The sequence below is a fragment of the Panthera leo genome, chromosome C1 (genome assembly GCF_018350215.1).
Source record: "Panthera leo isolate Ple1 chromosome C1, P.leo_Ple1_pat1.1, whole genome shotgun sequence".
Lineage (NCBI taxonomy): Eukaryota > Metazoa > Chordata > Mammalia > Carnivora > Felidae > Panthera > Panthera leo.
Genome location: NC_056686.1, coordinates 76,011,776 through 76,035,868, shown reverse-complemented (window position 1 = coordinate 76,035,868; position 24,093 = coordinate 76,011,776). Strand labels below are relative to the sequence as shown.

Genomic DNA, 24,093 nt, shown 5'->3' with positions numbered 1-24,093 from the left:
TTTTAAAAAAGAACTGAGGGGCCCCTAGGTGGCTCAGTCAGTTAAGGGTCAGACTTTGGCTCAGATCATTATCTCGCGGTTCATGGGTTCAAGCCCTGCGTTGGGGTCTGTGCTGACAGCTCAGCCTGAAACCTGCTTCGGATTCTGTGTCTCCTCCTCTCTCTGTCCCTCCCATGCTCATGCTCTGTCTCTGTCTCTCAATAAAAAATTTTTTTTTGAAAACAGAGAGAAAGAGGGGCGCCTGGGTGGCTCAGTCGGTTGAGCGTCCGGCTTCGGCTCGGGTCATGATCTCGCAGTCTGTGGGTTCGAGCCCCGCGTCGGGCTCTGTGCTGACAGCTCAGAGTGTGGAGCCTGCTTCGGATTCTAAGTCCCCCTCTCTCTCTGCCCCTCCCGTCATGCTCTGTCTCTCAGAAATAAATAAACATTTAAAAATTTAAAAAAATAAAAAATAAATAAAAATAGAAAGAGCTGGGATTTGGGAATAGAAGAGAAGGTAAAACAGATGGCAAAGAAAAAGGAGATTTTGCACTGTAGCCTTGGGAAAGATAAGGGGAGATGAGGGGAAATCAGTCCCTTAGAACTGTCTGTCTCTCTTAGGAAGGAGGAAGAGGGCCCAGCAGTGGCTGAATGTAGGAAAGGAGGGAGCATGCGCAGACCTAAGCAATCTAATCCCAAGCCATTCAGGTAGGGAAGAGCATTGAATACCTACCTCCTCACAGAGCGCATTAAAGGCTTTTCAATACCTTTTCTATCTCCAGCAGCCGAGTTCCTCTGACTCCACTGCACACACTGGAGGTGACATCAGAAAAGAGGGCTCCCAGCCACAACATGAGGAAGGCATGGAACATTTGTGTAAGGGGTGAGAAAGACACATAAATATGCTTGTAGGCACACGTTCCATTTACCGAAGCAAAGCAAATTGACAACTGTCCTAGTGAAATGGTGGGGAAGAAAAATACTGAAAACTTTCAATCAAGCTAAATATGGTGAAGAGAAATAAATATGCTATGCATTATTAATAATTTAGGGGGAGATCATTGCTTGACTATATTTAGTATTTTTATGGTTTCTTTTTAATACAAAAACATTTATAAGAGCTCTTATGTGAATATTTCTGATATTTGTCTTAATAATTCCATTAAGATCTTCAGTTCCTCAAAAATGAATTCCCTCACCACAGTGGTTTTCCAAATCTGAAGTCCCACAGTTAAGGCGATTCTCCTAAGTAGGAAAATATTTGTCCAGACTCTACTGATTTAGAATTTATAATAATTACATGAGTGTTTTGAAATTTACTTTTGTACTAACCAAACAATGAAGACAATGTAAATGAATGTGTATTATAAGTAAGCCCAGAGAAGGCATAATTCTGTTCCATCAAAGGCAGTCAATAAATATTTGTTGAATGAACATTAATATAAAACTATAATATAGTTTATGTTGACTATATTAATTTATATTTATTATTAATTATTTATATTAACTATATTAGACTATATAATCCTTAGGGTCTTTGGCAACAACTGCTCCCAATTTCTTTTTTTTAATGTTTGAGAGAGACAGAGCATGAGTGGGGGAGGGGCAGAAAGAGAGGGAGACACAGAATCCCAAGCAGGCTCCAGGCTCTGAGCTGTCAGCATAGAGCCCAATGCACGGCTCGAACGCATGAACTTCGAGATTAGGACCTGAGCTGGGGTCTGACACTTAACTGACTCAGCCACCCAGGTGCCTCTTAGATTGCTGATTTCTAATGAGCTTCTGCTCTGTATTAGAATGAGCTAGATAAGAACTCTATCCGGTGACCCTGGCCATTAGTTTGCAGAACTGGCTTCATAGGTGTGCATCCTGCATTGTGCTTGGTTTAACGCCCTCCTGTCACTATACTGAAATCCCTAATGATTTTATCTCTGATCTTGTGTTTTAGAAGTCAAATCCAGTGGAACTATGGAGCAGGGGCAGGAGCAGAGGAGTGATGCTCAATATGCATGTTCTCCCTTCCACGTCACTCCTACCTGATGCCCTAAGAGCACAGAATTCCAATGGACCCACAATGTCTGCGAGTTCAGTAAGACTCAAAGTGAGGACAAGGTAAATGTGTTCAACCTGTGACTGAGTTGAACCAGAACTTGTTTCAAATGCAGAAAGAAGGCAATGGCATTTTAAGAAGCACACATGACCAACAAACCCTATCATATCCTTTCTTACCTCCCTGAATCAGCCCACAGGTTGTGCTGCAGGTGGTGGCTTAGAAGGAAGGGGAAAGAGGGCAACTTGTGATTCCCTTTTCTTTCAGTCCTTCCTTACTCACCGGTAAGGTACAGGTAGAAAGTATTGATAGACTGTAATCATATCAAGAAGTGGGGGGCGCCTGGGTGGCTCAGTCGGTTAAGCGTCCGACTTTAGCTCAGGTCATTATCTCACGGTTCGTGGGTTCAAGCCCCGCATCAGGCTCTGTGCAGACAGTTCAGAGCCTGGAGCCTGCTTTGGATTCTGTGTCTCCCTCTCTCTGCCCCTTCCCCGCTCACATTCAGACTCTCCCTCTCTCAAAAGTAAATAAAAACATTAAAAAAAAGTGGGGAAAAAAAGTGAATTTGGTGTACAGTTTCCACGTTCCAGTAAGAACAAAATACATATGCATGTGTGAGACACAAAATACAAATTGAGTGAGTGTGGTTATTCTGCAAATATGTTAAAAATGTTCCTGTGTTTGCATTTGAAATGGGCATTGAGCAATATAAGGACAAACAGTAAAATTCATACTAATTATTCTAATTTTCAATTTTTCCTTTACATAGAATGACATTAAATGGCAAGTAAAAAAGGACCCTGACACACTAGACTACACAAGAAAGAAAAAAAAAAAACGCTTTATATTTTAGCATCTAATTTAATAGCATTTGTTTCCTGGATTTTGAACCGAGCCCTGCAATTTATGTAGCCAGCTCTTTCTATATTTATCTGACAGTGAAAACAGTTGTGTTATTACTTTTCACTGGCTCATTGTTCCATTCATTTGACCAGGATTCAGCATTCCCTACGTATGAGGAATGTGCTAGGGACTGGAATGTGGTAATGAGCAAAATAGAATGTCCTCTACTCCTTTGGCCCTCAGTGAATTTTTCTTGCCAGAAATATATGTAGTGCTTTATGTTTTAGTGTTCTCTAATTCAGATGACATTTTTCCTGCTGGGTCTAAATTAGTGACGTTTAGTTTCCTTTAACTGCAGTAAGGAAGCCTTGTTATTAGTATGTTTGAACTCCTTCTGAAGGAGCGATTTTATCACTCAGGGTAAATCAGCAAGTACACAGAGTATGGGATCCGGGATGAGAATCCAGTGAGACAGGATAGGCTGGGAATCCAGGTGCCTGGGTTTCAACATAATCCCCACCTTTGGGTAAATGTGTGCTTATTTACCAGTTCTGGTGTCCGGACCTGAGAAGTGAGAATGTGCTGGCCCCACCCCTAACAAGTATACAGTGACACTGTAACCAGTAAGGAAGGAGCTGCCTTCTTAGTAGGAAGAGTCCCTGTATGCTTTCCAGGTGTCCACATTTGCTGTGTCTCACAAAGATGCCAAGAGCCGACATCCAAAGGGACAGCAGTATGGTTCCCTGACCAGAAGATGTGGGGAGTCGTGGAGGAAGACAAAGAAGCCTGGAGAGGGAAGGTATGCAGCACCACTGGGGGAATGGCTCTCTGGGGCCAAGGTCTGGCTTCCCTGGAGAGGGTACAGGCTGGTCCAATCAATAGAGCCAGTAGCTACCCTCCAGTCGAAAGGGTACTACATGTGCACAAAGTCCGATCACATACAGTAACTTTCTTAGTACGGTTAACCGAGGCCTGTCTGGTCACTGGTCACAGCCCTTAGAAATCCCTCTCAAGCTTGTTCTCCATGGTGTAGGTAGCATCAGGAAGAGATGAATATGCCTCATGGGGGAGGGCTGTGTACCCAGAGCACTCATTCTCACCCACAAGGAGAATGGGGCTGCAGGGAATAGTGTTCCAGCTTTAAAAGAAGAAGCCAGAGTTCAGGGGCACAGACACAGATTTCCCTCTGATTGGCCCCTGTGCCCTCAGCAAGTCACTGAGCTTTCTAGGCCTCCGCTTCCTCATTCCTTAAATGATAATTGAAGAAGCACATTTCACCTATCAACTAAATCTCAAACATGAGGTTTTTTTCTTTATCTTTTGTCTACTGTCTTCTCCAGTTAATTCTTTCCAAAAACATGCCATGGCTCAGAGGTTAGGGACTTCATCTCCTTTGTCCTTGATTCCCCAGCACATGGTGTGCACATGGCACACAGTAGGTACTTGAGAAATGTCTACCGGAAGAATGTCTCTGTAAATGATCTCTGTGAATGGATGTTGCTTCCTACTATATCTCTTCCCGGAGAAAAGAGGCAGAAATCTATGGTAATGCAATAAGAGGGGGACAGCATTCTAATAGTTGATGACACAGAATACATTAAAGCAATGCTCAGTCACCATACATTAAGTCTTTTTAATGTAGCTTTTAAACAGCTTTTCTTATTAGCCAAATGAAATACAGTAATCCTTTAACTCTCCTGTGTCAGATTATCAGCTATTTCAAGTAAGTGTTAACATTTCTGTCACTGGCAAAAGTGAATTATGTTTTCCTTCCCAAGCTTGCATCAACATGCCCAACAAGCGGGCTGCACACGCCTCTCTAATGGGACAGTGTGAGGTGCTGCTGCTGGGTGATTATGAAGTAGCTCGACATCAGGGGGAGGGGGTATGTCAGCCCCACCCGGCAGCCCGAGCAGGGCCAGGGAGCCTTTGCAATGAGTGAATGAATGAATTGGGGTGTCATCCTGCGTGAATAACAGGGCTCCTGTAACCTCCCTGGCTTTGTTCTGTAAATAGCCTGCACAGAAAATTCTAGATGTTGTTATCTCTCGTGGCTTTCTATGTCAGGGACTCTGACAATACAGAGGAGGCCAGCTACTTTATAAACAAAGTCCCAATCTTTAGAAATCTGGAAAATCCTTCCACCAGGAAAATTCACTTGGGTGACACAGAGTTCTCAAAAATTTTGCAAACCAATGGATCACGGTATATCAGGGGGAGATTAAACTAAGAGAAAAGCTGCAATATAAATTCAAATTTCTTAGCAGGTGTTGAAAACAAGACAACAAGCCCAAAATGGATTTGTTTATGCTAAGCCCCACATCTCTAAATCGAGACTTAATTACAGTTTCGGCTCTCCTAGAAATGGAATCTTAAACCAGCAGATCAGGAATCTCCTGATCAGCATTACTTAAACAATTTCCCTTATAGACCCCTGCCATCATCTGTATGGGAAGCAACCCTGCAAAAATCAATCTGCTTTTTTGCCTAGTATTCCTCATCCCTGCTCCCTTCTACAGATAAAAGTCTTTTATTTGGCACAGCTCCTTGGAGCTCCTTTTTGTCTGCTAGATTGGATGCTGCCTGATCTGTGAATCGTTGTATAAAGCCAGTAAGATCTTTAGAATTTACTCAGTTGAACTGTGTTTTTATTAACATGGATAAATGTGATCTGACCCTGGAGCATGTTTCTTGTTCACCTGTCCTCCTACTTTAAGTCCCAGCTGGCCGACCTCCTCCAGCCTGCCCAGTGAGCTGCACCACACCACGTCCTCTGCTTCTCTTCCTCTTGCTTGGAGTGACCTCCTCACCTCCTCTACCTGGAGAACTCTGCTCGTCGCCAGAAGCAGCTGAAATGCAACCTCTTCTATGCTCCCTAGCACTTAGTACCCACCTCTGCTAGCACTTCCCAGCCTCATTCTATTTGTGTATAACCTCGTGTCTTCCATTAGATGGTGAACTTCTTGAGATCAGAAACTATACTTTATGTCTTGAATTCCAAGTCTTATGGCATATATTAGAAGCCCAATAAAAGTTTGTTGAATCAGTTATAACAATATTACTTATAGTACCTCCATTATTTACACTGCAACGCTGGAAGGCAGGTATCACTATGTTGATTTTAAAAACAGGATATAGGATAAGAGGGGCACCTGGGTGGCTCAGTTGGTTAAGTGTCAGACTCTTGATCTCAGCTCAGGTCTTGATCCCAGGGTCGTGAGTTCAAGCCCCATGTTGGGCTCCATGCTGGGTGTGGAGCCTACTTTAAAAAAAAAAAAAAAAAAGGAAGGAAGAAAGAAAGACTTTCTTATTCGGGCACCTGGGTGGCTCTGGGTGGCTTAGTTGGTTGAGTGTCTAACTCTTGATTTCAGCTCAGGTCATGCTCCCAGGGTCATGGGATCAAGCCCCATGTGTGGTTTCATGCTGAGCCTGGAGCCTGATTGGGATTTTCTCTCTCTCTCCCTCTGTCCCTCTCCCAGACTCGCACTCTCTCTTAAATTAAAAAAAAAAAAAAAAAAATCATAATTTTTAAAAAAATCATACAGAATAAAAGATTTTTGACAACTTGCCCACAGAAATGAGCTAGTGATAAAATATCCTTGATTCAAAACCAAACCAAGTATCTGTGACTCCAAAGTTTAAGCTCTTCCCCTTGCACAATGCTCTGTCTACTAATGGCAAAGACTTCCCAATAACCATATCACTACAGAAAGTCTTTTCATATGCAAATTATCACCAAATCCAACAACCACCTTCTAAAAAGCTATCTTATCTTCCTTAGGTTAAGTAACCTTCCCTAAGTCCACAGCAGTGTCACATCTCCACCCAGGTCTTCTGACTTCTAAATCCGGATTATTACAAAGGAATCCCAGGAAGAAATTGTGACGAGATGTGTCTGCAGCAGGCGAGGAAGCCCAGGCACACAAAATCCTATAGGACTCCACAGTTCCTCAGCATCCTCAGAGAGCACTCAGGTCAATGATGAAAAAGCCCCAATCCCTGGTACATGGAACAAAGACTACTCTACCTTCCTGCACTTCAGGGCTGCCTTGTTTCTGATTCTCCTGGCCCAGCATCCCTCCTAGTCTTCCAGGGCACTTTCAGCTCAGCAGATATCAACATGCACCCCTGCCTCCTCATCTGCCATCTAATCAGTGACATAGCTCTTTTTACAGCTAAAATAATCAAGCTTAAAGCCAAAAATCTAGCTTTGTTGCTCCTCTTTCCTCCCCTCCCTTCCTTCTTCCTTTCTCCTACCTCCCTCCCTTCCTCCCTCCCTCCCTCCAGCCCTGTAGAGTGTACTGCTATGTGTCAGGTACTAACCCTTCTCAGGACCTAGAGTTCCCTGTTTCCCTGGAATAGCATAATTCAAAGACAATATGGCTCTATTACCAGATAAGACGTTGAAACTTCTCCCCAACCCTGAGGATTCTTTTCTCACAGCAGCAGGGCTGTGTGTTTCTTTTTCAATGGATTACTTTTCAAAAGGGTCAGAACTGGCAAGGGAGCCCGGACAGGAATGTAAATGGTTGGGTCTTCTGCCTATTCTAGTCTTTAGGTGAGTTTGACCCTCCATGGTGACAACAAAGAACAGGAAGGAAATTGAGGCAGCTGATACACAAAAACCACCTCAAGTCCACATAGAGGTGGCCATGAGCAGTGGCTATGCAGGTGACACTATAAGGATCCATAAATACCTGGTTTGCTTTCACTACGACCCCAAAGATTCTTGAGGTTATAGGCTCAGCAAACACTATTTATTTAAATAATTCAAGACTGTCCCCTTGTAATTTTATCCTTCATTCACTGAACTAAATTCTTCTCTCGACTTTCCCCTAAATTGGACCTAACTCTTCCCTAGATTGGACCTAAAAAGACCCTTTGTTTCTCTATCCTTAATTTCTGTTTAGGTACTTACAAAAGGTTTTGCTCATTGTGACTTTATTGAGTCACTGCCACTCCACATATCTGGGGCCAGCAGCTCCATTCTGGATACCCGTTCTGCCCTTGACTCCCCTCACACTTCAGGTCTCAGTGCTATAACACATTCCTGTCTCCTCCTCAGTGCCTTTCTGTTACACCTCTGCCTTCCATGAATTTACACACTGAGTGTGTCATATTTCTATGAACTAATGTATTTCCCTCCTCCAACCAAACGTATTTAGCCCTGATCAATCTTAAAGAACACTAATAGTCTTAATACTATCAGTATTACTCATAAAAGTACCGTCATTTATGATATCCTCACCATGGACCAGGTCTTGCAATAAGTATTATTGTATGTATGTATATTATTTTAATTACTTCTCACTTGGCATTATTTTTGTTATTTGCATTCCATAAATGAGCCTCAGTAAGGTTGAGTAACTTTTCCAAAGTTATGTCAGTTATAATTATGCCTGTCTTCAAATCTATGTCCTTGTAATTCAAAGCTCACGCTGTTTGCCAGTTCCTTCTAGCCTAACCCCTAATTTACTATCCTGGAGCAAGGGATGTGAGTGAGTAGCAGACATTGATTATTAGTGCCACTTTTAGAGAAATTGCCATCTTCGAAATTCTAAGTCTTTGTGCCTTTGTAGCCTGTCTTTCTGAGAAGCGGAAAGATCAGTGCTCACAATTTTTGCTTCATTCTAGTAAAGTCATGCTTGTGTTTTTCAAAAATTAAAAAAAAAAAAAAAACACCTCATTAATCTAGATCACATGAAAAAAATCCAGCTGGACTCAAAGTGCATTTTGTCTTGGAAAGAGGGATATGGTAGAAAGAGAGGGATATCAGAGAAAGAGAGTTACAAGACTTGGATTCAATTCCCAGCTCACCACTGAGAAGTCCTGTGATCTTGATCTTTCTGACCTCAATTTCCTCATGTTTAGAAAAGGGAGACAATCACCCACCTCCCAGAACACTCCTGAGGACTAAGTGCGACCATGCTTGGGAAGGCACTGGGCACAGGCCTGGCGGGCAGCAGACTCAGGTTGGTCATGTCCAAATCTGAATTTCCTGAATTCCCTGGGATATGAGTGTGGGTGAGATCTGAAATCAGACCCTCCTCTCCTTACCCATCTTCCCTTCAGCCTCATGAGATAACAGAACTTCCCATTCATCAGCACTCTTTCATCATGGAGTACATGTGCATCACAGGGTGCGTAGTGAAGAAATTCTCTTTCCCACCCTTATCCTTTGGGCCATCTCCTTGCATTAACCTCCATTTGAAAATACTGGAAGCTAAATGTGAATGGAAAATACAAAGTTCGCCAAACTAGAAGTCGGGTCAGTGTTTGGGAACCAAAATCTTGCTTTATTGATACCTACAGAAAATTCCTGGGATATTCACGGTAGTTCTCCAGTGCCTGCTACATCATACAGATGCCTGCAACCCTCTGACCTTTTGATCAATTGCTCGTCTATCATCTAACATCTTCTGCTAAGCGAAGAGCAGGGTATCCCTAAGAGTAGCTATTAATTATTAACATGTATTAATAATGCATTGCATTACCCTTTCACTGGAGTGCTGGCTTTTGGATATAGTCAAGTTTTATAAATTGTTGTCAGTTTGAATACGGTGATTTGAATAGGCATGGCATTTCTCAATAAATCACTGCAATCTAGATCAGTTTATCCCATATACCCTCTGGTCAACTGCCTAGGGAAGAGAAATGTCCATATGAGGATATGATAACTTTGTTTATTCTAGTTATATTCTATCTTTTCTTTTTCTGGAATATCTGGCTGGCAGAGTTACCTGAACTCAGCCCAAGTGGATCAGTTAAGTAAGCCTATTCTTCTTCTGTCCCTGGAGGGGTCATGTGACCCAGTCCTAGCCAATCTGAGTGTGGCATTACCCCCTTCAAGGATGGGCATGTGACCTAATCAGAGACAATCAAAACTACTAATCCCAAGACTTTTTTCCCTGGGCTCCTGCCCTCATCTGAATATGGTGGGGGAAAGGAGTAGGGAGCAGGAGGGGTAGCATCAGGCAGGACACAGTTCATGTGGGTCCAGGTTAGCAGGGTTGGGAGGGAGACATATTTCCCTTATTAAGAACAAGATCTTTGGACCTTAAAATCATGAAGAATTATTTCTAGAAAGATCTTTGTTCCTATTTATGGCAGATGTTAATTTGTACTAGGAACTGTGCTAAGCACTTCATATCCTTCATCTCACTTAATTCTCACAATAACTCCGTGAGGTAGACTGTAGCATTATGATCCACATCTCGCACATTAAGCAACTTGCCTGAAGTCATGCGGATAGGAGGAAGCAAGACAGGGTTTGAACCCCAGTCTGTCCTTCTCTAGCTCCCAGCTCCTACTTTCTACACAGTGGCCAGTCAGCAATCTCACGGACAATTTTAAAAGGGTTTCTAAGTTTCTCATTATGCAGATTTATTAAACCAAGTCTATGTTAGATAAGAAGGGAAAAATATTTAAGTCATTTTATTCTCCTGATAATGGAATTATTTTGGTCATTGTGCCTTCACAATGGGTGTTTTGAAGAAACAGACATGCAGATGAAGGCCTGTATTCTTTTTCCTTGCCAAACTTTTTTCATGCTGATGTGGGACTTAAGCTAGGGTGACTTCCCAGTCATCAGGAGACCTAGTGTTACAGTTGTACTCCCCTTCATTGATTTAAAAAATAAAAAGAAGAAACCTTCAGAATTATAAAGGTCAGTAGAAATCACCTTGAGATGTGACTTTGAATTTAGAAAAATGGAATTGTAAAAAAATGAGGGATAATTTCTTGCGACATGAGTGGGCCTATGAATATGCATTTCTCATCTCCCCATCTTGCCTCAACTCATTTGGTATTTCAGTTTGTATAATAGTTAAAACTCCTGGCAGAACAGAGGCAGTAATTGCAAACAGCTGTAAAGTATTACTCATCTTGCTGATCAAAATGACTTCCTGCTAAATAAACCATGAAAAAAGCTTTTCCACCCACAGAGAAGTGAAGTGTAAATGATATATAGACTCCACCATGAAGAGATCAACAGATTGCATTTTCCTATAACTACGGTTTTATATAGCTACAGTCGCTTTCAAAAATGGCTTAGAAACTCAGCTATGTTCAGGAAAAAGAAATTGGGTAATAGCATTAACATGGCGGTAGGAATTCTGAGAAGTACTTGAAGCTTCAAAGCCTTTAGGAAAGCTGTCTTGCTTCTTTTAGACTTTCTAACTTGATGAGAGAAACTTCCAGTGTAGCTTCTGTATCCTTATTTTGGACATCACTCTATCTTCCCCTTATGAGACCTTGCATCTAAGGAAAATTAGCTAGACTAATCCATGTCTTGGGCTTCCTATAATGGTTTTGAAGGTTCAAGGAAACATGGTGGTGATAGCATTGATGATGTTACTACTACAGGAGCATCTCATGCAGTTTTGGCTCTCTGATTTAAGAACAGTCTGCTGCTGGAGTCACAGAGCTGACCTCTGGTGTCACTGCAGCTGTTTGCCCCAACTACACTGCCTGTTTTTTGTGACTCTCTCAAACTAGGGAATTTGCTAGGCTATCTTCACCAAATTGTAAAAGCTAAAACTGTCTTCTCCACAGTAGGACATACCTGTCCCCCACATATCTTCTTTCCCCAAATCAAGACTCATATAAAAATTGCTACTAAACCTGTCTCTCCAGTTGGACTCTTTAAACTTTCCCAGGTCTGTGCTCCTAACACATGTCAAACCCATCCTGTGCTGCTGATTCAATTCCATCCTGGGAGTGTTTGCTCTTCACTCTATTCTCTCCAGTTCTCTGCACCCCATTTGACTCCATACTTTAGCCTCAGACCTTTCTGTACTGTTGCACTCAATTTTTATTCAACCTTGGTACTCTTTTTGGGAACTGTGGTTTGGATATGGAATGTTTTATTTACCATGATGCTATATCAGAGTTAATAAACCCAAAATAATACTGTTCATCTTCATGCCTAAAATCAGCTCCTCCTTTCAAATGCAGTCATGTCAATGCCACCATTGTCTCCCCAACTGCATAGGGAGAAAATGGACAGACCACCCCTGGCACTATAACTGTGTACGTGTTCAATAAATAGTTGTTGAATAAAGGAATGATGAATTTTCAAACAATACACCCTTGTAAGTGGGCTGACCACTACACAGGTGTAAGTTTTAATCTCTAAAAAGAGAGTGACTAAGAATTTATCCCAAGATTGTACACATCCCTCAAGGCAGACTCAGGATATAGATTACAGAATTATTGACCTTGTGGAATCTGCATATGTAATATTGACAATACATTGTGCCTCATGTGTAAGACTTCTGCCAGCAGGAATCTGAACATCATCAACTCTGAAGGTTGATAATAACGTAGCAAATAATATTGCTTCTATTTCACCAATGAGAAACTGAAGCTCAAAGAACTTAAGGTCATACTCTAGGCTGTGATAGAGCTAGAACTCAAACCTAACTGTGTTTATGGGACTCCAAGCTCAGTATTTTTTCTCCTATAAACAATGTCGCAGCTCAGAGATGACTTCTTTCACGCCCAGTGCTAAGATGCCATAGAACCACATTAGCAATGCTAACTAATGCTTCCAAAACAAGAAGTAGAAGAGGACACATGTCACCATTTGCCCACAGCCTTTTAGGGAGTTGGAAGAGAAGACACGCCTGTTACCCTGAATACTTTTTGTACTCTAAGTGGTTTTTCCCCATGCACAGCAATTGTCTAACATAGGCTAAGTGTCTCCCAATTTAATTTAATTCTGACACTATCAACCTGGAGTTACAGTCAGATCCTATAGCTTAGGGGCTCAGCCCCACAAGATTGCCCCACTTCAGATGCCAGCTGCAAGTCCCAGGTTGTCATCTGTACTTCTGACCAACTGGCTGTAAACCAAGGTTTCCAACATCAGTGATAAAAGGGGATCCCATTGACAGTTCACAGCCTTTCCAGGATGTTTAAGAAAATTAGGACAAAAGAATGTGAAGAAAAAGAGTGACTTCCATGGAACTCTTGGTAACTTGTCCCTCCTGACTATTCCTTTGCTATACCTTCTCAAATTTTAAAGATGAAATTTCCTGGTTTGACTATGATTTTGGTTTTTTTTCTTTTGGACTTCCTTCTAAATTATAAGCTTTAGCCAAGAATAAAGCATTTTCTCTTTCCCAAGCACCTGCACATTGACCCTGCAGAAAAGTAGACAGTGATGGACACTCGTTTTAAGCCGTCATCTTATGTATATTTCACAAATCTTTAAAAGCCTTAATGACCTACCTAGTCTTTTCATTTTCACCAACTTAATTCTCAAAAGCATGTGAAGTGGCTTATAATAAATTCAGAGATAGTAGAGAGGAAAAATCTATTAACATAGAATAGAAGACACATGTAGTAAAGAGATCGAGCAACTCAGAAACTCCTTTGCCAGCTATTTTGCTGGATGCTCTACACTCTAGAGAAATTCTTACATATGTTTATAAAGGAACATGTTTACACCCTGGAGAAATCCTTACATGTATGTAAAAAAGGACATGTAAAAATATGTTCATAGGACCACTGTTTGGGAATAAAATCAGAAATAACCTAAATGTTTCTTATTGAGAAAAATAAAATAAGGCAAATTCATATGAAGGATTACTGTATAGCATCTGAAAGGAATGAACTAGATCAATATGCATCAATGTGAGGTTTCAAAAAACATGCAAAAAAGCATAACTGTACGTATAACATCTTAGTTATATAAAAGTTTAAACCACACAAAAATACTTTATAAATGCACACACTTGTGTGCAAAAGTACAGACAATGAACTCCAAAATACTCCACAAATTCATCGTAGTGATTGGCCCTGGGGACACTGAAGGAGAGTGGGCCTGGTTGGGAAGAGGAAGGGATTAGCTAAGTGGTGATGCTTTGTTTCTTTAAAAATGATGACCAAAAATAAAGACCATAAAATACTAACAGATGTTAATTGTGAGAATTGAGGATATTGTGCTTATATTCTTCTTTGCACATTTGTTTATCTTTTAAATTTATTAAAAGGTAAAGCAGAGAAGTAAAGGGGAACATTTGTCAAAATATAAATAAAGGAGTGAGCAGTTGAAAAAAAGAAAACCTAGTTCTGAGCATCCTGCCTGCTAGCAGCCAATCAAGGAAGGAAATGCAAAGGGTTAGAGAGTCCCTGGTGCCCACCATATCACCAGGAGAAACAGACTTTCCCATGTGCCTCAACTTGGGGAGAAATTTGCCACAAGGATCTTGAATGACATATGTACAAGGTCTTTGCCAGCAATGCTACCTGAAGTGCAAAGATGCTCTCCTGGTGCTGTAGGTGTCTTGAATCAACACTCAGCAAGGAATCTGGACACACTGTAAAATTCTAATTCTGTGCAGATAGTTCAACCTAAGGGGTTAGAGTGATGTCATACAAACAGGTGGCTTTTTTTTTTTTTTTTTTAAGCTCTGGCTTAGAATCAATCTGGAAGAATCTGGAGGAGCACATGCCTAATATAGCTTCAGGTCTCAACCACTTGCCTTCACATGCAGGTGACACTTTACATGGGACAGCCTCCCAAGGGTATACTCAGAATTACGCACAGTTCCCACACCAGAAAGCACATCCTAATTAATCCCAGTGAGTGAGGATAGTCTCAGAAGGTCAGTCACACTCAAGTACATAGTTGTATGAGTAGGAGTATAAATCATTCACGAGCAATAATTTGTTAGTAATAACAGACTATCTGTGACATTCCTTTCCTTTGCGACAAAATTTCGTTTTGTTTTCATTTTTTAAAATTCTTTTTGGGGCGCCTGGGTGGCGCAGTCGGTTAAGCGTCCGACTTCAGCCAGGTCGCGATCTCGCGGTCCGTGAGTTCGAGCCCCGCGTCGGGCTCTGGGCTGATGGCTCAGAGCCTGGAGCCTGCTTCTGATTCTGTGCCTCCCTCTCTCTCTGACCCTCCCCCGTTCATGCTCTGTCTCTCTCTGTCCCAAAAATAAATAAAAAACGTTGAAAAAAAAAAATTAAAAAAAAAAATAAATAAAAAATAAAATTCTTTTTAGTGTTTATTCATTTTTTGAGAGACAGACACAGAGCACGAGGTGGGGAGGAGCAGAGAGAAATGGAGACACAGAATCCGAAGCAGGCCCAACATGGGGCTCGAGCTCACGAACTGCGAGATCATGACCTGAGCCAAAGTCAGATGCTTAACCAAGTGAGCCACCCAGGCACCCCTACAAAATTCTGTTTTGATGCCGTGGTTGAAACACTTGGCTTAAACCAAAGTTCTCCACTATCTGTTGTTTTCACCAAGCTTTTGAGAGGTGCTTTACGTAGGCAATACTGGAGCACGTGTAGGGCAAAAGGTTGATATCACTCTCCCTTCCTGTTTCTATGGCCAAAGCAAAGGAAGAAAAAGATGTCTGAGAGAGATACCACAGCTGCCAGGCCAGAGACTGACCTTGTTCCTATGCTCAGGAGTTCATTTTAAGATGGCAGTACAGCAGAAAAAATGCCCAGCTAGCGGTGAGGAGAGCTGGCCCCAGCTGCAGACCACCTCTAACTTTCTGGATAACCTCAGGTCAGTCACCTTAGTGACCACTGTGTCCTTCTTTGTAAACTGCGAGGATCAAACCAGATAACAGCCCCCAACATTCCTCCCAGCTCTCCTACCCAGCATGCCAGGAAACCCAATGGTGTTGGCAGGACAGGCTACCTAATTTGTGGGACCCAGTGGAAAATCGGTGTGAGGTTCCTTGTTCGAAAGATATTACGAATCGCAAGATGCGACAGTCTTGCATGACCTTTCTGTGCTCAGGGCCCTCTGTGACTGCACTTGTCTCAAGCCCAGGAAGCCAGCCCAGGTGTGAACTGATCTGTCACTCAGGGGAAAGTGGGAGGGAGCACAGGTAGGTGGAGACAGGACAGAGGGCAAATGATAAAAGCCCCACACAACGTGCTGTGAGGGAGAAGGCAGGGCTGCAGAGGGGCTCTACACAAAATATTCCTGTTCCAGATCCCCTTTCCAGGTCTCAGTCATAGAAGGACTGCCTCAGATTTCAGAGCCTCCCTAATTTTGCTCTGACACCCAGGCAAAGTCTGGGGGTGTGAGGTTGCACAAAACCCTGTGTTGGGACAGGCAGGAGACAGCCCTGCTGGAGATGGCTGAGAAGCAGGTAGGTGCCTATTGCTCCCTTCTGCTGCCATCACAGCTGCTAGGGCTCAGCAGGACACATCTCCGTTAAGGCCCCAGCTGCCACCAAACGTGCTCGTTCTCAGAAGGATCGACTTGGGTAATTTTCTGATATGTGGCCGGAAGTTGTCAGTGGACTAGTCAAACCCACGTTCTGTGTTTTCTCATAATGAGGTCTCTGGTGTCAGGTGACATTGAAGAAGGAGTGTGGTGAAGAAACACCTCTGGTGAACCGCTTTCCAATTATTGAGAATGCAGCTTTCAAATCACTTCCATTACTAGGCTTAAAGAAATCAGGGTGGCCTTGTGAGAGAGAGGGCATAGGGCCGAAAGCTGGAAAACCCACTGAATGGCCACAGAGAAGTCATCTGTCCTGCTGTGCTTCTGTTTTTCCACTGAAAAATGGCAATCAAATACCTGCCTCAGGGGGATGCCATGGCCATACAGTGAGGTAACAGGTAAAGTGTACATATGAAAATAAAATCACTCTGCAACTACTGCATATAAGTTGGGTTTCTCAAGACACCGTAAGCTTCAGGGAGCCAATAAAGTGAGTCATGATGAATAATAATAATCTTAAGAGCTAGCCCCCAACTTAGAAACTGCAGAAATGCCACCCCCATGCCTCGGCCAAGTCTCTTGTGAGGTTCTTCTACATTAATCTGTAGAATCTAGAAAGGGAACCACACATACTAGCAAAGTCACATCAAAATTTTGGAGCTACCCAGGAGGGGCGCCTGGGTAGCTCAGTCAGTTAAGCATCCCACCTCGACTCAGGTCACGATCTCGTGGTTCGTGAGTTCAAGCCCTGCATTGGGCTCTGTGCTGCCAGCTCAGAGCCTGGAGCCTGCTTCTGATTCTATGTCTCCCTCTCTCTCTGCCCCTTCTCCACTCACACTCTGTCTCTTTCTCTCAAAAAAATAAATAAACATTAAAAAAATTAAAAAAAATTTTGGGGTGGATAAGGAAATAAAAAACAAAAGAGGTTAAAGAGATTTACCGCACCCATCTCTTAGTAATTTTTGTGCTCATTATCAGTAAGCTGTGTTTTTCTTGTAAAAGAACTACTTGGGCGTGCAGTGACTTGAGATAATTAAGAATGCATTTACATTTTATGGAGCCACTAATGCCCTCAGCATTCAAGGCTTTTGCATTAGTTGCTCATGGTACTTTCCCCCAATCAGTGAATATTAAAATATTTAACCTGTGGTCCAACAGTAACCTCTGAAGACACAGACTTGGTTCAGCGATGTTAAGGAGTCAAAAGGGGGTTTGTCAATAGAAACCATAGCTACCCTCCAAATTCCACTTCAATGAGTGTTTTTGCTCAGTTTTAATTGCTTGAAGGATCTCATTAAAATTTCCCAGTTAAAACAGGAATTGGAAGGACCATAGAGTAATTTAGGAAAGGATGGCTTTTAACGTTTTCCAAATGACGACACAAAGAAAGGGACATTGCAACTGGCTCTCGGCAAAGTGAGAATAAGAAAGTGCGAATTTGACCAAATGAACTTCTGAGGTTCCTTCGAACTCTAACATTTATGCAACGTCAAAGATGGGAATAGGTGATTGCCCAGTCCTGGTCCTCTGAAGTCACCTGAAGCACACAGACTCAGACTCCCCTTAGCGCCATGGAATTGTGCCCAGAAAGAGAGGAGTCTTGCCAGAGGTAGTTCCTGAAAGTTGTGTTTTCCAATGCCAGTGGATGGACCCCCCCACCCACCCACCCCTGTCGACCTTTGCAAATCTAGCCAGCCATCCTGCAAACCGACATATGACCTGGGGAATGAGATGGGCTGAGTTGTAAGCATGTGTTGCATTGCTACCCCTCTTATTTGGGCAAGTGCACATAAATAATTGAGTAAAATAAATTGCAGCTCAATACAATCCACACGGCATCAGGCAGTCAAAACCATCTGGGACTGGATAGGTGAAGAAGGGAGTATAAAAACAGAGTATTTAGGAGTCTGATCTGCCTGAGGTTCTAATTTTCAGAGTCAGAAGAGACGAGTCCCCTAGGAAACTGGACCCTGCTTAGAAAGACATCTGAACTAGGCAATAAAATAATATGAAAATACCAAAAAATAAAAATAAGGAAGAGAAATAGATATGTAACTTCATCACAGGACTCCTGTGGTATCTCACAACACCATGCTTCATGAACCCCAAAGAAAGCAAAAAAAACCCAGCTAGTGTTGTAAATCCTGGTCAGCTGAATTATTTCACATGCTGCAGCCTGACTTAAGTTATTCATCGCAGAGGCTAGCAGCTCCCCGATGCATCCTTCCATGTCACTGGACAGGGTAAAAATAATAAATTGGCCATTGTGAGACACTCTGAGTTTCGTGGGGTTGAGCAGAGCATATTTTATATTCTTCTCTTGGAACTGCCTCTTGTTGGTAGTAAATGGTTGCTAGCGCTGCTGTTTCTCAATAGACAAGTCCGAGAAGTAAAGATAATTCAATTTTCATTCACTCTTAGGTCTCCTGCTACCCATGTTCTTCCTTGACACTGACAAGGCTGTACCTGTCTTCCCAGCCTGAGGCCTGAAGTAGCACTTGTATGTTTGCCCCTTGCCAGAAAATTCCATGAGCCACTCCGAAGAGTCTCTTACCCAGTGCATCCAGTGAGCACAAATTGTCTAGCGGTCTTTTTTGTTGGTTCTTCATCCTTAGCTCATTTCCTCCCAAGAACAAAGATATCAAGGTGTTGATTCAGCAGCAGTTTCAGTAGTCCTAAAAGACAACCTAGTTTGGTTTCAATCTTTAAAGGTTTCCATTACAATGGAAAACAGAATAACAACGGTAGCACCCACTGTTAGGATGAAATTAGATTACTACTCTCAAACTTTTGGGGAGGCAAGTATAATTCCTAAAACCTCTTTGGAAAGCAATAGAGCAAGTGATTAAGGACAACTAAAATGTCCCTACCTTTTTGAACCAACAACCTCATCTCTGGGAATTCATTCTTATGGAAATATTGAATAGTAAAAAAAAAAAAAAATTTGTGTGGTACATATACATGTTTCTTCCTGTGGAAACAATAATATGAAATTGATGAAACAAATTTTGAGACAGATGGCTAAGTAGAAACATGGAACAATGTGTCCCCTACAATGTTAAAGGATAAAAGCTTAGTTAAAGGAATATATTCTGTGACTGTAACTGTGAAAGAAAACACAGATCTATGTAGGGACAAAGATTATAAATGTTCAAAAACTGGGTGTTAGGGCAGTGGGATTACGTGTGGTTTTCCTGCATTCAAATTTGTCCTCAATATGACTTTTCTATTTTAGCAAAAAAAATCTTAAAGATACCAAGTATGCCTCTATTGATGTTTGACATTTCTCCTGAAACTGGGTCTGGATGACACAGTCTGCTCCAATTTTTTTAAATAAGATGGATGAGGAAAGTTACCTTTTTCATTGTTTGTAAATGGCCAGGCATAGGTCTTTAATTGCACGGTTGGCTTCTTTGTTGTGAATATGTTGCTTTCAAGCATTTTCATTATCCTCCATGTGATTTATACAAACGCTGAGAGGTGTGTTTTGGTATTTCCATGGTCTTGCTCCTCCACCATCATGGGATTGTTAATTAAGTGAGTTTTTTAAAGAGCCGTCATTCTCCATTTACAAGGGTAGAATGCAGAGGCAAGAGCTGGGATTGTGGCAAACTGCCAGCCAAGAATTCAAGCCACAACACACTACAAACCACTCAGATAAGATGCGCCCATCAAGGGTTGTCATTGGGCAACATAAAATGTAAACCACATACCCTCAAATAGCAAATATTGTGGGTGGCCTTGGCACTGGTAGTCAGAAAGATGAATAAATGCAATTAAGAAACCAGGCAAAGAAGTAAACATGCCATGTAGCTTACAAAAGGCCAGCCACATTGTGTTTATTTTAATATTGTTTAACAGTAACACCTAATAAAGAGAGCATCATGATTGTGTGAACTAAATTTTCAGTCATAATGAATGCTACAAACTTAACCTCCCAAGTTTAAATAGGCTACAACGTCTTGGGAAAAATGCAAGAAAAATTATTTGATAAAGGTGACGGTTTTTCACACCTGAAAATAATGTTTTTCTTCCAGCCTATCTTGATCAACAGTCGGCAGCAACACATTGCAGATATAATCTCAAGACCTTGTGGCATGTACTTGTCACTACATGCATAACTTACTATGGACAGAGGATCACGGAGATTTTGAACATAATTTCCCACACGACAGGAGATTAAATAGACCACATTGGAAGAAGGCAAGAAGAAGCTAGGTCTCTAGAGTACCAAAAAGTAAACTTCAGCCAGTTCTTGAAGCAGATAAACAGCAGGAAATATACTTTCAGATAGGCTACTTTCTCAATAGTTCCTGCTTTCTAGAACTTGAGGGAAAGAATGAGTTAGTGGGTAAGAATGTAAGAGAAAAAGGGCCTTCCTGGGAAAGATCTGGAGTAGAAGAAAATCAGTGTCTCCTCGTTTACATCTTGCTGTCTCCCCTCCCCTTTCTCAGTTAATCTACTCCCCCAGAATACCTTGCTGATCACCCCATCTGAACCTACTCCTAAGACTGCATTCCTGATACCTGTAACAAGGTGTTAGGTCCATGCCCTACCTCTTAGTGTGTAGACATCATGTTTTCCAATGAAGAATTATTAGCCATCAACAAAGAATTAGGGTACAGAAGAACTTTCTCAATATCCCAGAAACCATTCTACCCAGCATCCTACAGCATGACCTTGGACCTGCTCTGCCTAGTCTCCTTGCTTGTGAAAATGTAAGAACAGTAGAACCTAACTCACAGGATTATTGTCATGATTAAATGAGTTCATCCTTGGAAAGCTGTAGAGCAGTTGCCTGACATAGTAAGTGCTGGATGTGTATTAATTATTATTACCATTATTATTTGATATGAAAAACTTTCTGAAACAAAGAAATCACATGAAAGTGTCATTGGTCAAAAAATACATGAGTTAAATAAAGCATGTATGGAGCTGGTTTATGATGGACAGTGGCATAGTGGTTAAGAGCTCGGATTTTAAAAGTCAACCACCTGTGCCCAAAACCTGATGTTGCCACATGGCCTCTATGTGACATGGATCTCATATTTCTAAACTGAAAAGTGGGAAAACAATGTCTATTACACAGATTAAACCAGCTGAGAAATGTAAAACACTGAATAGTGCCTGACATAAAATAAACACCCAATAAGTGAAAGCAGGAGAAAAAAGAGTGTTCTTCAACCAAGATTTTCAAAAATTGTTGTAAGAAAGAACGAGTGTTGGGGCACCTGGGTGGCTCAGTCAGTAAAGTGTCCAACTTTGGCTCAGGTCATGATCTCGTGGTTTATGAGTTCGAGCCCCACATCGGGCTCTGTGCTGACAGCTCAGAGCCTGGAACCTGCTTCAGATTCTGTGTCTCCCCCTCTCTCTGCCCCTCCCATGCTCATGCTCTGTCTGTCCTTGTCTCTCAATAATAAATAAATGTTAAAAAAAAAAAAAAAAAAGAACGAGTGTTTGGGGATTTTTTTCTTAGAGCTAGGGAGCTACAAATAACCCCTAAGATGTGAACCAGTGAAGAAATTAGCTATCAGAATTAGCCAGTCATAGATGTGGGGGCCGAATGGACTTCCCATCCCTGCAACCATGAATAAGGCAGACTTGCCCTACAGTCCTTGGCCAAGCAGCACTGCAGACCCCTTCAAAGATGGAAATGAAAAGAAAAGTTAACAGAGAGGGTGCCTGAGTAGCTCAGTCAGTTAAGCATCCAACTCTTAATTTTGGCTCAGGTCATGATCTTACAGCTGGTAAGTTCAAGTCCTACACTGGGCTCGTGCGAGAGCTAGCATGTGCTCTCTTGCTCTCTCAAAAATAAACTAGAAAAAATTTAAAAAAGAAAAAAGGGAGGGGCGCCTGGGTGGCTCAGTCAGTTAAGTGTCCGACTTCGGCCCAGGTCATGATCTTGCAGTTCTTGAGTTCGAGCCCCACATCAGGCTCTGTGCTGACAGCTCAGAGCCTGGAGCCTGCTTCAGATTCTGTGTTTCCCTCTCTCTCTGCCCCTCCCCCACTTTCACTCTGTCTCTCTCTCAAAAATAAAGATTAAAAACAATTAAAAAAAGAAAAAAAGGAAAACTAACAGAAGCTCAGTTTCACCAACTCAGCTACTTCTTCCAAACACTCTCCTCAGGTCAGTCTCTCCTCTTCCCAAGGGGAGGACTGGGTGAGTCTGTGGGGAAATGCTGGAAACTTTCTTTCCTTATTCTCTCCTCATGAAGAGAGGAATGGAAATGCCATGCCCTCTATTATATAATCTTCCCCCAACACTTGGCCTTGACTAATAGATCTAGATGTTTCTGGAGCCACATGTTCTATATGGAGAAACTAAGTGGAACTGTCCTCCAAAATAACTGATAAACACATTAAGTATAAATATTGTGTACTTTCTTTGTGATAGTTTGTCTTCAAAATGACCACCTACAATTCCTCCCATCTAGAGTCGAAGCTTGTTCCTCCACCCTATTTTGACAGGTGAGATACATCAGAAGCTGGCTCTAAGCGAAGCCAGCTTCCAGGAAAGTAAGAATCTAAATGCCCTGAAACCTCCAGGCTATGAAGAAATCTAAGGTAGCCACGTGGAGAGAGAGATGCCCAGCCAGCCCCCAGCTGCTCCATCCATCCCAACTGACACATGAGAGAGAAGAATCCATCTTAAACATCCTACTTGGTCAGTTCTTCAGATGATCCAGCTCCAGCTGCAAACACGTGAGAAATTCCAAGTGAAAACCACAGAGCCAAGTCTAATCAATTCACAGAACTATGGGAAGTCATGAATACTAAATGGTGATTTCAAGAAACTAAGTTTTAGGTGTTCATTATGCAACTGATGTCCAAACACTCCCTTTAACAGACTGTACCAAATTTCTCACCAAACCTGTTTTTTGTTTATTTTTTGGGATCTCATTCAAAAGGCACTTGAACAACTGAGACTAATTTTTATTTATTCAAGGGACTTTAACATTAAAGATAGGTGATGCTTGGCATTTGTTTTGGTGTTATCTGAATAAAACAGCAAAATTCTCCTTCTGCAATCTTCACAAAAGATTGGTCCTTAATCCTCAATTAAAGACCTTGAGAAAAATAAATGAAATTGGGTTCCTTCTGCAAGGCTAAATGTCACGTTTCTAATGCAAATAATAGATTTGAGAACAAAGAAAGCGAATATTTACCATGAAACTAATTTTCTATCATTTGATGCCAATTAAGATTATAATTGCTTCCTCAGTATCACCAGATCTTTCACAGTTTCAGGAAGTATGAGTCTATTTGGTTACATTTATTTAACTTGTATAAACTCTTCTGTGATTTGTTATTTCCAGAGGAAAATGGAATTTGAAAACAGAAACACTTCTGATGTAAATTTCTGTAGATGTAGACCTTAAAATCAGATAAATTAGTTAAGCTAGTCATGCAAATGAGTCTGTGCTCACAAGCTTGATATTCAAAAGAACTTAGGAAGATAATCAAAGATATAACCAGGTAGTAATTTAGTTAGTTTTCCTTGCCTATGAAAATCCTTCTTATAGATTTGATGGAATTTTTTTGTGAAATGCATTCTTTTAATAAATGACTATCACATGGATTTATATAGAGAAAGGCATCACATGTTTTTATTCTATGGTTATTTTTCTCAAGGTTGAAGATATTCTGTCTCTAAGACTGTACTTACTTCTCTGGCCTGGGAAACCAGGGTACCTGGGACTTGTAGTCTTTCAATTCCTTTGCTCAGGGTTAGCCTCTTTATTTCTCTGAGCTTCTGTTTATCTTCTTGGGCCAAAAAAAAAAAAAAAAAAAAAGATGTGTGTGATTTAGGAATTAGGCACATGAACTCATTCATGTAAAAGTGATCAGCTTGAACTCTGACTTTTATAGCACATGATGTAACATGAGAACAGAAAAAGAGAACTCTCCAATTCCTGAAAGCCCAGGGCACTTGGTTGAACGCTTAAATAACGCTGGAAGCAGCTTACATTAACTCTTATGGATAACAAGTAAATTGCCATATTGGTTAACTTCTACTCAA

General features: G+C 41.5%; 1 long non-coding RNA gene across 1 annotated transcript in view; it reads right to left on the bottom strand.

Annotated features, from left to right (window-relative positions):
• Positions 1-23,828, bottom strand: part of LOC122227963 — a 100,240-nt gene extending 76,412 nt beyond the window's left edge. The window contains exon 1 of the long non-coding RNA XR_006206301.1: positions 23,740-23,828. This is a non-coding gene — a long non-coding RNA (uncharacterized LOC122227963). The remainder of the gene's footprint in view (positions 1-23,739) is intronic.
• Between the last annotated feature and the right edge of the window lie 265 nt (positions 23,829-24,093).